This window comes from Lactuca saligna, chromosome 4 (genome assembly GCF_052625555.1).
Source record: "Lactuca saligna cultivar CGN05327 chromosome 4, ASM5262555v1, whole genome shotgun sequence".
In the NCBI taxonomy this organism is placed as follows: Eukaryota; Viridiplantae; Streptophyta; class Magnoliopsida; order Asterales; family Asteraceae; genus Lactuca; species Lactuca saligna.
The window spans coordinates 245,162,871-245,178,365 of NC_136420.1; the positions used below are offsets into that span (position 1 = coordinate 245,162,871).

The 15,495-nt window shown below is 33.8% G+C and overlaps 1 pseudogene across 1 annotated transcript; it reads right to left on the minus strand.

Annotated features, from left to right (window-relative positions):
• Window positions 1–3,609: 3,609 nt before the first annotated feature.
• LOC145039080 (putative indole-3-pyruvate monooxygenase YUCCA10) lies at window positions 3,610–7,334 on the minus strand (annotated as a pseudogene). Its single transcript, XR_013679720.1, has 5 exons — window positions 6,888–7,334; window positions 6,265–6,465; window positions 4,742–4,974; window positions 4,483–4,611; window positions 3,610–3,824 (listed from the first exon to the last, which is right to left on the minus strand). The product of XR_013679720.1 is annotated as a putative indole-3-pyruvate monooxygenase YUCCA10 (transcript).
• Between the last annotated feature and the right edge of the window lie 8,161 nt (window positions 7,335–15,495).

The following is a 15,495-nucleotide window of genomic DNA, read 5'->3' on the forward strand; positions in this document are numbered from 1 at the left end:
AGGGTGATTTCGAAGGCATCAGGGTTGATTAGGGATTTGGAGAGTCGAGTTCTTGAGAAGGTTGATCAGAATGATATTTCTACAGAGAATCGAATCAATTCTCTGAGATCTGATTTTGTGACGGAATTAAAGGATCTAAAGATTGTTACGAAGGAGCGTCATGTGCTCTTCGTACAAGAAGTCAAGAAGGTACGTGAAGATGTTAACTTGCAGATCCGAGAACTTCGTGAAGATATGACAAAGGAGGTTCAGACTGTTCAACAAGATTATGCGTCAGCAAATCAGAAGATTGACATTATTTGTGACGCTGTTGCAAAATGTGTAAAATTGTTTGAGCAGATGAATCCTTAACTGACCACTCTTTCTGCCAAAGAAGAACAAAATTTTGGAGAGTTGGTCAGGTTGTTGAAAGAACTCCAAGACTTGTCTTCGAAGTCTGTCTCTCCAATCGTTTCTCAAGAATTTCTTTCTCAAAAATTTTCTCACTTCGAAGCCATCCTACACAAAAACTTAGCTCCACTTCTTCGCATTTCCAGCCTTCTGCCGAATGTTACAGATGCCCCACCTGCTTTCACAGGGGTGCAAGGGGGAGAAAAGATTGATCAATCGAAGGCTGGGGAACAAATGAAGACAACTGAAGATGCGAAGGTAGTTGGAAAACATTATCCTTTGAAGGTGGTGACAAAACCAAGTGTTATTTCAGCAGGTCCAGTCACTTCGACTGTGATCACAACAATTCCACTTCCAAAACCAAGTTCGAAAGGTGTTGTGATTAGGAAGCAAGCTGATGTTTCTTCATCCGAAAAAATGGTTTTGTCAAGCGTCAAAGACAAGGGAAAAGGAATTTTGATTGAGAAGACTAACGGAGAGAAGAAAGCTGAGGTGGCAGCTGAGGTGGAAAGAATGAGACATGTACAGAGCATAATAAGACAAAGAGCTCTGGATGGTTCGAATGTTGATAAGGGTGATCCAACAAAAGTTTATAACTACGAAACCATCGAGTCCAGAGTGATGTTTGATTATATGTACTCATTCGAAAAGGTTCCGAAAAAGAGCTATGTGGTAACGAACACAGACTTTGGTCAACTTGACTTTCTAGTCAATGAAATGATGTTTGTTATGCCACAGTTCAAGGCTGAAACAAAATCAATGGAAACCGAAGAGGGAAAGAAGATGAAGATAAGGTTTCATGCAGTATTGGCGAAGGCTCAAGAGTAAGTATGGTTTTCGGAGAAAATTAAGAAGGTGATATCTATAAAAAGGGATGTCATATTCGAAGGGAAATTTGAAAATTTGAAGTACACTATAGCAAGAGCAAGTGGAAAGTTACAAGAATTCACAGTGGCAGACTTTCCTTTGATGAACACATATGATCTAATCAACATTGCTTTGATGCTCAAAGACAAATCATTTTCTTTTCTCCAAGACACAGAACCAGATGTTTTTAGCCGTGGGTGCAAGCACATTAAGATATTTTTGGAGAATTATTTTGAGTGCTTAGCTCAGACTGATGTCGAACTCGCAATTGTCAAAGGCATCGGCATTACTGCACCAATGGCTCCATCAAAGAAGCATAATGAGTTGAACAAATACGAAGATGGAGAAATTTGTTTAAAGCCATTGGGGATCGTTTTTGCAGGAAAAGACAAAGCTGGAAGAGCTAAGCGGTTCTTATTTCAAACTTGCGAAGTGGAGAGATACACCAACTCACAATATACGAACTTAATTGTTCGTATGAACCACTGCAAGAAGAACTCGGAAGGAGATAAGAAAGAGATAAAAAAATTATCTCTTGGTACATGGAGATCCGAAGAGTGCTGATGTATGCCGTTCAATCACTGACGACTTGAAGACTTCGACCTTGATTCCAAAGGGGGAGATTGTTAGGGCTTAAATGTTGTAATAGTCGAAGAGTCAGTTAGATTGTTACGAAGTATATTTTGTCTTCGTAAGAAGGAGTCTTCGGATGTAATGTTATTTGTACTAAGGCATTATAAAGAGTAGTCTTAATGTCTAGTCCTTAGTATGGGTATGCTTTTGTTCTCCTATAAATAGGGGTCTGTACTAAGTGATTAGAAATAACATTTCACTCAGTCTTTACAGTTTATTGATTGTAATCTGTAAACTCAAAAGCATAATACGGGCTGAACAAATATTCTATTTACTCTCGTATTCATCGTTATTACTCTTCCTGAATTCATACTTGAATTTGATTCAAACTCGATTACAAATCTCATCAATTCATAATTGAATATGATTACATATTTAATTCTTAATTAGTAGGGAATTCAATAGCAAACAATGTTTCAAAGCTTGGATGACCTCCTAAACTTTGCTGCATCTCGGGTACATAATCCATAAATTAATAAGAGGTTCGCTATCATCTGTTATGGGTTGTTACCGACCCTATGGAAGCATAGGAATGCGGGGCAATTTCAACATGTATTCACACATACAACTAAAATAGGGGATAATGTAAAATAATTAGTATTTTTTTTGGCTTAAACACATGGGTGAATTGGGTAGTCCTAAGTGGGAGGATTGGATGCACTCTCCCTTTTGTTCCATGTGATGTTTTGTTTCTCCTTGTACTCTATTTTTCATCTCCTCTAGCTGCTTGTTGGCTGGGCACATGAGAAGTTTTATAAATTTACCATTTAAAAAAAAAAATAACACAATTATACTGTAAAAGCATTATTATTTCATATTTAATGGCAATTAGTTAATTTCTAACAATATATATTTTGAATTCAATTTTCAACCTCGATAATCAAAATTTAATTATCTTTTAAATCATACAACAACCTACGAACCAAACGCTAATACATTATTTTGAATATCGTATAATCTTTTAATAATTTAACTAGTAATTTTATTCTTGCGCGAGGCACAGGCGTTCGCCTAATATTACTATAATTTTGTAATTTTTTCGAAGACGTTACTTGATAAAAACACTAAAATATAAAATGTTATTATAAAATGAAGTTAAATTATATTTTTCTATTATATACAAAGAAAATTAAAGGTACACTTGTATATTTTGTTAGCTTACTATTTGATTGAATTGCATATAGTTACACTTTATTTATATCACAAAATTTATTGATTAAATTTCTGCAGCAATACAGTAACTTCAAACCATTATTATCAAACAAATGTCACAATGTTATTTCTAATATAAAAGATATATAATCCGCCGCTTAGTATTTTTATATGGTAAAACCAATTCTCTAGAAGAGTGCATCTATATATCCAAGAGATATAACATTGTATGATCCGTTGTATTCTACTAGAAATAATATTGTTGTCCGTTTACTTTCTCATTCGTTGTACGATGATAACTAAGATGTATTCTTAGTTGGATGTAATAATCCAAAAAAAATATATTTCAATATTTGATAACACTTTTAGTCCCTGGCTAACCAAATATAAAAAGAAAAAGACATGGTAGATATGTGACATTGTCAAATCAAAATACAAAATCATTTTGAGTTTTATATAGACAAATGCAGCATGCATAATTGTATTTTAATTAAGATAAAACAAACACAAACAAAAGTCTTACTAAAACACAAACAAAAGTCTTACTAAACAATAATAAAACAAAACCAGCTATCAAATATATATTTAATTTTCAATCAAAGATAGTGATTTTATTTTGAGATTAGATTAAAAATGTGATCAGCTATATTTTGAGCATCCATGGCAGCTCCATATAGGCCTCGTCTTGCAAGCCCAACACAATAAAGGCCATTCTCTCCTTTCCAATGGTTTGGAAATATTAGTTTTGGTAGTCCATCTTTCTTTAAAAGACAATCATATCCCTGCATTTTTCAAAATAAAAAAGATCTTATTTATTGATTTGTTATAGTATCTAATTTTTACTTTTCCGATTAGAAATTTATAGTTTGAAAATTTTATTCAATTATAGCAATATTACCAAAAATATAGCCATTTTCACTACTATAGTTAAACAACTTAAAATACAAAGTCATAACTGTGTAGAGTTTTCTAAACCAAATCCCTTATCATGAAAAAATATATATATAATTTTGTAATAAAAAATAAATGAAAATATGATGGCTACAAAAAAAAAAAAAAAAAAATAATAATAATAATAATAATTACATGATGTTGCTTACATTTAACTACTAAATATTTGACTTTTAACTAAAATCGTTATAACTTTATAACTGTACTAAATATATTACTTTTAATTAAAGTTAAGTCAAACTTGATAAAAATATCAGCAGCAATAAAGACATGATTAAGACGATTCACATTTTTTTTATAACAAATTGTTATGGCCTTAGTATTTTTGTCACCATTTGATTATTTATGTTAATTTACTGAATTAAAGATAAATAAACCTAACAAAATTGTAATGTTGTGAACTTATAAAGCTATAAATATGAAAGTTACCAGTGACTAGTAACTAGTGAGTGGTCTTTTGTTGGGATACGAAATTGGAAAACCATTTACCTGAAGCCATAAATGGGTTGATCTTTTAAATCCAGTAGCAAACAAAATTACATCAAATTGATGGCATTTCCCATTCTCAAAAACAACCTCATTTCCTCCACCTTTTATGCTTCTTAAAGCAGGCAATACCTGTTTGTTTACATCATCCAATTAGTATTGAATCACTCTCAATCATGTTGTAACAACCACATACATAAGTATATAATATAACTTGTTAATTATGAAAATTAAGAAACCATACATATACATACATACATACCTGTATCTCACGAGATTTTATATTTTTGAAGGTGCCAACATTGATGATAGGGTATTTACCATCTCTTACTTTAAGAAAAAAGGGCCTTCTTTCGGCCTTTGGATCCCGTATTTTGTTAGATCTCCATACGTTAACTTACTCAGCAAAACCAACAACGAATCCACCAAATATGACGGTATGAACTTCAATAACATCAATCCAAGATTTACCGACCATCTTGACACTATATGAATCTACATCACCAACATATACTTACAATATAAAAACCATTATTGTATATAATAATATAAATTGATGCAACAAATACAAATATAAAATTGTATGTATATTATAGTAAAAATCGTGACAGCTAAAATACATGTAACGAGTATTAACTTGAACCATAACGTGTTAAAATTATGTCATAGTATCAAATAACAATATTTATAGGGGGGTAGAATATTAATACCAATAAAGATGATAAATTTATACCATTGACCTAAAACGAGTTGATTTTAATTATTTCAACATGTTAAATACATAAAATAATAAAATTAACTTAAAATTAAACGGTCAGGTTCGATGTAAGTTGCTAGAGGAATATTGTACTTTTATAGGGCTGGCAATTCTCGACATGACATGCGACACGACCCGCAACACGACACGAAATAAATGGGTTTGGGTTGAGTTTTTCAACCCGCCAACCCGCTAACCCGTCAACCCGCCAACCTGTTTATTAAACGGGTCATATATGGGTTTCTCAAAAAGTAAACGGGTTGACCCGCCAACCCGTTTATATTCTTAATAAAAAAAATTTATATTTTTAAATGTATTTATGTATCAAGTATTAATATATAATAAGTATTATATAATATATACAATTTATTCATAGACCATTTGATTGTTTTGACATTATTATTCGTGATGGATGGTTTAAGGTCATAAATCGTAACCTATAAGGCTAAGTCTGTAGCATGTTTCTATGAATGTTTTTAATTTTCATTTGGATGTTTAAGACTTAAATATCTAAAATTTAGACCCACGAACCCAAATCTGACCATAAACCCGCCAACTTTTGAATCCGTATAAATAAATGGATTGGTGGGTCATATATGGGTTTATGTTCCAAACCCGCCAACCCGTGACCTGTATAGTTAAATGGGTCGTGTTTGGGTTGGCATATTTTGACCTACCAACCCGCGACACGCCAACCCGAACACGACACGATTGCCAGACCTATACTTTTATGCTTATAATCTCGTAAATCCTTTTAATAAAAGTTGGATAATAACCGTAATAATATAATTATTCTGATATCCTATACAAATTCAATTGGACAACCAACTCTGAAAAAGTCAACTTGAGATAAATATATTATTATTACCATTATTATCTAGTTGTTATTTAATCGGATTTGACTATTACTAAAAAAAGTCAACGCTGTATTTGCAACGAAAAACTAAAACTCTGCAAAATTATGTTCAAACTAAAACACGCTTTTTCCCTCACAAAATCAGTAAATATAAATAAAAGCTTATAATTACCGGACTTCGGACAACAATGGAGGTTTTTGCACCATGGTTAGCTAGATCAAGTGCAATTTCCATGCCGGAATTTCCAGCTCCAACGACCAAAACCTTCTTTTTTTCGTATATATCGCCGGATTTATATTCCGTTGAATGAATAACTTCACCTTTAAAATCACTCAACCCTTCTACCTCCGATATAAAAACATGGGAAAATGACTTAAAAACCCAACGAAGTTTCCAAACCGTTTAAAAAACCCCAATCATGTTTTGTCTGTTCAAAAAAACCCAACAAACTTAACATTTTATCTAAAAAGCCCAACTAAGTTACACTTTCTCGAAAGTCAAATAAGAGATACAGATGACGTGGCTTATTAACGTATCGGAAAAATGACTTGTTAGACCAACGAAGTTTCCAAAACGTTTAAAAAACTCCAATTATGTTTTGACGGTTCAAAAAAAAAAACCCAACGAACTTAAACAAAACAAAATTGGAATTTTTTGAACGGTTTGAAACTTTGTTGGATTTTTTAGACAAAAGGTTAAGTTCTTTGGGTTTTTTTGAACAGACAAAAGATGATTGGAGTTTTTTGAATGATTTGGAAACTTCGTTGGGCTTTTAAGTCATTTTCCCTAAAAACATCGCTGGTTTCTCCGGTAGCCACAACCAAAAACCTCCCCTCATAACATCGTACCTCCTCCTCCGCATTCTTACCACCAATTCTCTTCGCCTCCACATTCCATCTCTTTCTATCTTCGTTGTACTTCGCAAACTGCACGAGGTTCCCGAAGATAGGCTTAATATTGAAATGAGATGCGTAATCATCCAAGTATTTCAAGAAATCGGCTCTAGAGACATAAGTTGGTAAACTTTCAGGAAAAGGGAAGTGAGGAAGGTGACATAACCTTTTGGCTAAATGGAGGTGAAGTCGATGATATGATTTCTTGTTAAATAATGAAGCAATACAGTCTTCCCGTTCAAGGATTCTGTATGGAATTGAGAGTTGGTACAGGCAAGCAGCAGTGGCGAGGCCGGATGGACCAGCGCCGACGATGATCACCACCGTTTCTTCAACACGGCTATTCATTTTCCTGCCGACGATCGATGGAGATCTTGACTTTCTAATAAAGTCTCTCTCTCTCTATCTCTCTCTCTCTCTCTCTCTATATATATATATATATATATATATATATATATATATATATATATATATATATATATATATATATATATGCACACTAGATGTAACAACCGTGAATAAAATTTTGAAATAAATAATAAATTAGAAACATATTAATTTAAATTTATTATAATATTTATTATTTGACTTTATATATATATATATATATATATATATATATATATATATATATATCACCAGTTTTATCTTCTAATTTAGCATAAGAAGCAAACTTTCAGTGGTAATCACGAGGATATATATATATATATATATATATATATATATATATATATATATATATATATATATATATAATCAACACTAAATGTTTTCACAACTACATATATCCTCGTGATTACCACTGAAAGTTTGTTTTCTTATGCTAAATTAGAAGATAAAACTGGTAATATATATATATATATATATATATATATATATATATATATATTAAAAGACCAGGAAACTTCTCTCCTTTATAATTTTATAACATATTTTTATTTTTTATAATTTTGTCACAAAAATTTCAAAAACTTTTATTTTTATAGTTTTGTTACTTTACTTTTACTTATTTTTATTTTTGCAACTAAACTTTCACTTTTACTTCTCTACAACCCTTTTTCTTTATTTTTTATCATTTTCGTTTACCATATTGTTCTATCCTTTATTTTATTTTTTTTTTCTAAAAGGATTCAGTTGTTACTTTTCTCACGTGTTTTTATATTTTTCTCAAAAGTCCTCCGTTTTTTTAATTCATTTAGAGGTTTGTCTTTCATTTTTCAAGATTATTCTATTTTGATACTTTTTTTCTTTTTATTATCAATCCGAACTTTTTAACATTCTCACTTTTTTTCTAAAAAATTGCTAAATTCAATCAATTTTCTTAATTTTTTTTAATTTTCGTCTATCATATTATTCTACCATTTTTTTTTCTAAAAAGAATGATTCGTGCAACGCACGGACCTTTTCCTAGTTTTAATCAAAGCTTCAACCATAGGGGTATTTATACGGGTGGTTGAAGGAAGCACCTAAGTTGTGAATGTCAGTGAAGGTGTGAAGGCTGATCGGTGGTGAGTTTTCAATGATGGTGAAATTACAATCGTTGTGGTAAGGTTAAAGAGAATGAGAAAATGGAATATATTTGTTCATAGATTTTAGGCTGAGAAAAAAGGGAAAATACCGCTAATAGACAAAAAAAAGGGGGCCAATTTAAAAATTTAGTCATAAAAAATGACTTTTCCAGTTATAGATACACATTCCGTAAAGGATCCTCTGCGAACCTCCGCGGATCGATTTTTCCTCCGCGGATTCAGAAAAGGTGACATTTTTTATTGTTTAAAAAATTGCTCCGAGGGGTCCTCTGTAGAGACATTAACCCCTCCACTGAGTGAGTTGTTAGCAAGGCTTTTAATCCCTCTGCAGAGGGGATGACGAGGAGCTCCACGGAGAGATTAATGCCTGCATGGAATGAGTGGTTGACACATTTTTGGACAGATTTTTTGATACAAATGTTGTTTTCTCATTTTTTTTTTGTATCTCCATTTGTGTTCAAATTTTTTTAGTGTTACTAATTTGTTTTCAAAAGAAATATGAGTTTTGTTATTTTATGTACTGGGGGTTTTTGGCAGATAAGTAATTGGGTTAACACCTACGTTAGACCTAAGTTTAATAAGGTATACTGCTTCCGCCAAATTTTGATCATTGAATATTGTTTGATTTGGTCAAAAGTAAGGCTAATTTGCTCAATAGTAATATATCATTGTCATTTCAACACCTGGTTCATGGGTATGTTCTGAATATTGTAGACAAAGCAGATGTTCATCATGTCATAAATGTAATTTCTGAAACAAAGGCGATTGTGCATTTGTATTTGGAGGTGTTTGAGGGATGGGCCGAACCGACATAAGTCGTTGAGAAGATTATACCATACAATGTTGAAAACATTGTATCTGATAATGTTGAAAACATTATATCTGATAATGTTGAAGAGTATCCAGAACAAGAAACTATTGCAGTGGATATAATGGAAGAAGAAAATTTATATGAGCTTGGAAGACTAGCTGACAAAACTTTGTCAGATGGTGAAGAGTCAAATGAAGGTTGGTCAGAAGATGTGTTTACACACGGGAAAAAAGCTTCAGACATATTTTACGGTATGCCTCCCATACCTGATTGTCCTGATCCTATTGTCGATCCCGGACCATTTCACAGTTTACATCCAAATGATGAAATGTTTGTTCGTCAAATGTATGATAACAAACAACAACTAATATTTGCTTTGAGTCTTAAAGCTACCAGAGAAAAGTTTCAGTTTATGACCAACCATTCTAACAAAAATTATTATGAGGTACATTGTGAAACTAAGAACTGTAGTTGGCGTTTATATGAAAAACGCATTGTTCCTACTCATCAATTTGAAATCAGGACTTTCAACAACGTGCACACATGTTCGTCATTACAGATACACCCTAATCATAAGCATGCTAATAAAAAAGTCATGGGTACTATATTGCATGAGATTATGGGAAAAACTCATTCCAAGGTTTGGAGGCCTAATGAAATATCAAGGGATTTGAATGCTTTGATGGAAATCAATGTAAATTACAAACAAGCTTGGCATGCAAAACAACATGCTATGGAATTGTTGTTGGGATCCTCTGAGGAATGTTTTTCCAAACTTCCTATTTATTTTCACAATTTGAAGAGGCATAATCTCGGTACAGTGGCCTATATACAAACAGATTCTAAAGATTGTTTCGATCATTGCTTTTATGCTATTGGGAGCACGGTAATACAAAAACTTGTTGCTATTTAATATACAATTATTTGTAAAAAATTGTAGAGTGTTTATGTGCTCCATTTTAATATATTGCAGATACGAGCGTTTAAAAGTTTTTTTTTTCATAAAGTTATAATTATGGATGGTGCGCATTTGAAGGGTGATTTTAAGGGAACCATATTGCATGTAGTAGCTATGGATGGAAACAACCAGATAGTGCCCCTTGCGCACGAAATATGCAAAAAAAAAAGAGTGGTCTTATGTCACACCCCGCTAAAGCGGAAACACGAGGCGTGGCAGTATAAAGGGTTTCATAGCAAAAGTTAAAAGACAACACCAACCATAGAATTAAAAATCATTACAAATTTACAATGGGTTTGAACAACTTTTACAAGAAATTACAATGAAAAATAGATATACAACACATGCGAATGCTCCTAAAAGTGAAGTGTCCCTAAGTGCCACTTACTCGATGATTCCTGAAAAAACATGTAAAACGAGCGTCAACTATAAAAATAGTTGGTGAGTACTCACAATTTTAACAAAATAATATTGGTTCATGAGTTGAAATCAAAGTTTTGATAAAAGTTTCCAATAATAAAAGTATATTGCTAGGAGTAAATAAGTTTGTAACACAGTTCGTTTTATCATGAGAAATAAAGTATATTGCCCGAATAAGATGCAACATTCATATTTTCATGGAAGATAAAGTTCGTTACTCAAACGAGTAAACAAGTTTCATTACTAAAATGAGGTGTCAATTTCGTTGCTACAAGGAGCAAACAATTTCATTGCTAAAACATGTATATAAGTTTCCACTAGTAAAAGTTCGTTGTTGTAATGAGAAATAAAGTTCATTGCTATAATGAGAAACAAAGTTCATTTCTTTAATCAGAAACAAAGTTCATTGCCATATTAACAAACAAAGTTGATTGCTATTAATGAATACAAGTTTATTGCTATAACGAGAAACGAGTTTGTATGTGTATGAGCAAACAATGAGTCTCAACCAAACCTATGACTGAAGCCCTATCGATATCTATGCTTATCGTTCCATAGATGAATATGGTATAATGCACTCCAGCGATTCGGGCGAGTAAGGAGTTGTCAATTCCTAATAGCGCTATCCATAATGACCATTGGCTCAAAGAGTTAATGGTTAGAGATAACGGAAGGGCCTTAGTACGATAAGTTCTCATGTTCCGTGTTGCATAGACATACATAAAGAAACATAGCAATACAATAGCAATCATGTTTGATAATAATCAATTTAAATACAACATGCAAACAGTAGTTTTTATGGACATGCTTTTCCACCCCAAAACATAAAAACCGAAAATAGGGGAATGCGTGAATACTCACAATATGCATTGAGATGATGCAATTTGTAACATCCCAGAATCGCAAGAGTAGAGTTGAAGGGCTAAAAGTGTAAGTTTTGGAGGGCAACTCGGCGAGTCCATGGATGGACTCGGCGAGTCAAGTCGCGACTTTGGTCGCGTGTCAAGTGGCCTACTCGGCGAGTCCAAAGATGGACTTGGCGAGTAGGTGCTGAGTGGAGAAAACCCTAATTCTCGGGGTTGAGCCCTATATAAAGAGCATTATGTTTCCTCCCAAGCCTCTTTATCACCCCCCTTAAGTCCCAGAAACCCTAAAATCGTGGAGAAGCACCATTGTTGAGTAGATTGGAGCTTGGAGAAGTAATTGTTGAAGAAAGTTTGGAAATTTGAAGGTGTGGAACAAGGGGCTTTGCTTGGTTTCGAGTTCCTTGCAGATTGGGGCATCCTTTGAAGGTAAAATCTTGTTCTTGAGCTGCTATTGTCTAGATTCTTCACTTTTGGGGATGATGAGGTCACATCTTTTGGTGTTTTGGAGTCTAGAGGTTAGATCTGAGGTTGCTACCTCAGATCTGGAATGGAGAAGGGTTGGAATGCCTGAAAGTCCCTGTGATTGAGTATGTAGTGAAGTTATCTTGTCCCCAACTTTAGCCCTAATGAGTATAATGCCTAGATCTTCATGGATTCACGTAAAGTTTGCCACTTTACGTGATGGATGGGTTGTAGGAGGCTAGATCTATGTTTTGGATCAATTGCATGGCCTAGGATGTTTCTGTATGGATTCAGACCGGTGGTACTCGGTGAGTCACAAGGGTGGACTCAACGAGTTGCTTGAAGATGAGCTAGAACTCGACGAGTTGGATGAACAACTCAGTGAGTAGGTTGAAGATAGCCTTAGACTCGGCGAGTCTGTTCTTGGACTCGGCGAGTCTTATCGAAGAGTCCCAATAATTTCTGGTTGATTCAAGAATCGGTGAGTCAAGGGATGACTCGGTGAGTTGGGTGCGAGTAAACTCAGAGTGGTTGGACTCGGCGAGTCTCGGGGTGACTCGGCGAGTCAAGTCGCGGATTGAGGAAGTTCTGAACTTGGGGACTCGGCGAGTCATGGGGTTGACTCGGCGAGTAGAGTCAGTCAGGGGTTGACTTTGACCTTGTCCAAGGGTTGACCAGTTGTCTTCCAGGGGTATTTTGGTAAATAAGGGTATATATTGAATTGAGTGTTTTGGCGTTCAGTGGAGGAGTTCGTGTCGGAGTTCGGAGCAGCGGGATCTTATCCTTACAGCTGGCAGTTTCAAGGTGAGTTATCCTCACTATATCAACAGGGTCTAAGGCACCAAGGCCGACCCTTTATTGGATTGAGATTCGGATATGGTTATTATGTTATTGTTTGATACGTCTACATCCTGGTAGCTAGGATGGTATATGTTGGAGACCTAGTTAAGGTCCGTTTCCCAATATGTAGAGTGATGCTATACTAGTGACCGGTTAGGTCGGTAACCTGGTTAGGGTGATGATATGCTATGTGATCTGCTTGCTCGGTTTGTTGACTATGACTATTATATGATTGTATGTTATGTGCACATGGTTGTTTGGACTGGAGATGGGTTGAGGCGGGTCCTGCTTTGTGCTGTAGGCCAAGATACCCAGGGCAAACCGGTTATTCCGAAGGCCTAGCGAGCGGTCCGGATAGGCTGAAGGCCCGATGCGGGCGGACTAGTCACGTTGTAGACTCAGAGAGTGGACCAGATGGGTTGAAGGCCCAGTGCGGGCGAACCAACCACACTTTAGACTCGAAGGACATGATTAGACTCGGAGGATGGATCCGATGGACTGAAGGCCGGATACGGCGGACCAGTCACACAGTAGTCCCGATATGCATGGCTGTTCTATGTTCTGTTATGTTATGTCTGTTTTATATGTTATGGGCCGGAAGGCAATGTGTTTGGGACCGGAAGGTCGTCGCTTAGAAAGGCGTATATGTGGTTGGTATTTTGGGGGTATCTCACTAAGCTTTCGGGCTTAAAGTTGTGGTTTAATGTTTTTCAGGTTCTTCAGGAGACTGTGGCAAGGCGAAGGCGTGATCGTACCGCTCCTCATGATTTTGTAGCAATGTGATTCTGGGAATACTCTAAAATGATTTGTATTGAAAACCTTTTTGTAAACGATTTAATGAAATCGGGTTGTTTTTGAAAATTTTAAATTGATTGTATTTTTCGGTCGTTACACAATTGGTGCCTTTACTATGCTCCACTCGTATCACTATCGATTCCTACAATAATGGTATTCGCTAGTGAGTCTCTAATCAAAATCTAACACTAGTATACATAGTACTACAATAGAATTATGCCAATATTGTGTCAAAATTTAATATCGATAAGTTACAAACATTTTTCTGTGGAAATTAAGTTTCAAAGAATCAATTGTTATATAACAATTTAAGTGGAAAATTTCCATTATTGAAATGTTAATATTTAACATTTTAGAGGTATTCCAATGGTTAAATATCCAAAACTAAATCAATTTAATTCTAAAATATCCCAAACTTTGCATTTCAGTTTTAATTGAAGTCAAAGACCTCAAGATAAATTTTCTTGAATTTTTGAGTTGTCTAACTATTTTTCACCGTTTTATTTTCTTGAATAACCATAAATTCATGAAAAATAGTAATGAGTGAAGAAAATTCCCCAAACTTTTTATATTAGTGTTATTAAACATTACTAAGCAGGAAAAAATATAAAAATGGATTTCCAAGATGTTTAATTATATTTTATGATTTTTGAGCATTTATTCCAATAAAAATTGAAATAAATAGAAAACAATTTCCAAAATTACCCAAACTTTTTATTTAACTGTTATTATACGTAACTAGGCTGGGAAAAATATAAAAGATATTTTTCAGTGGGTATTTCTATTTTTCCTTGTTTTATTCCTTTAATTCATCATTAATCGAAGAAATAATATTAAACAGTTAAAATAAATTACCAAAAATTTTTATAACATCATTTACAGTATAAATAACCTGGGAAAAATACCAAAAGTGGTTTTCATATTGTATAATCCGGTTTTGGGTATTTATGTGTATTTAAGTGCAATTAACTTTAGAAAATAAGAGAAAATAGTTTACAGTAGAGAAAAACCCTCAATATTTTTATGTAACCTCCTACTATACAATATGATGTTCTGGTAAATTTTCATGAATTTTGGATAATCAGAACTATTTTTCCTAGTTTTAGACCATTATAATTACCAAAAATTGGGAAAAATAGTAAGGCATGATGAAAAAATTTGAAATTATTTTTCTGAGTCACCCATCACAATTAAGGTATGCGAAAATTGTTAGATAAAATTTTCACACTCTCTAAAGTGGTTTTGTGATTTATTATACCCTAACAAAAAGAAAATCGGAAATCATACCAAACAACAACAAAAAGGGATCAAATTTAGTAAGGGGTCATTATTCATCATAATGGTCATCCATGAATTTATTCCGGATTTATTGACCTATGGAAGTATTTTATGTGATTTATGCCCTTGGTTTTAGCAATAATTTTAATAAATCAAAGAAATAATAAAAGCTATTGGTATTTTACAGATTATCACATGCATGTGAGGGCTTTCAAAAGGAAAAGTGTTCAAAGTTTATTAAGAAGAGAAATAGGGGTAATGAACCCAAACAAGTTAAGAAATGTTGCATGCAATGGTGCATGAGATGTAAATGTGGCTGAAGTTCATGAATTTGAGTAGCCCATTCAGTGAGGTTTTAAGCCACGAAATTTCAGCCATCATTCACTGGATATGTTAGGTTTCTAAAGTATTTTTCCCCAGATTTATGGTTGGGTTTAAGGCCATTGATCATGCAAGGCAAAAATGGTGATCACAGAAAAAGAGCTGTTTGCGCAACCATTTTGTAAAAAATTGCCAAAAATCGGATATTTAATATTTTACAGTGAGACCA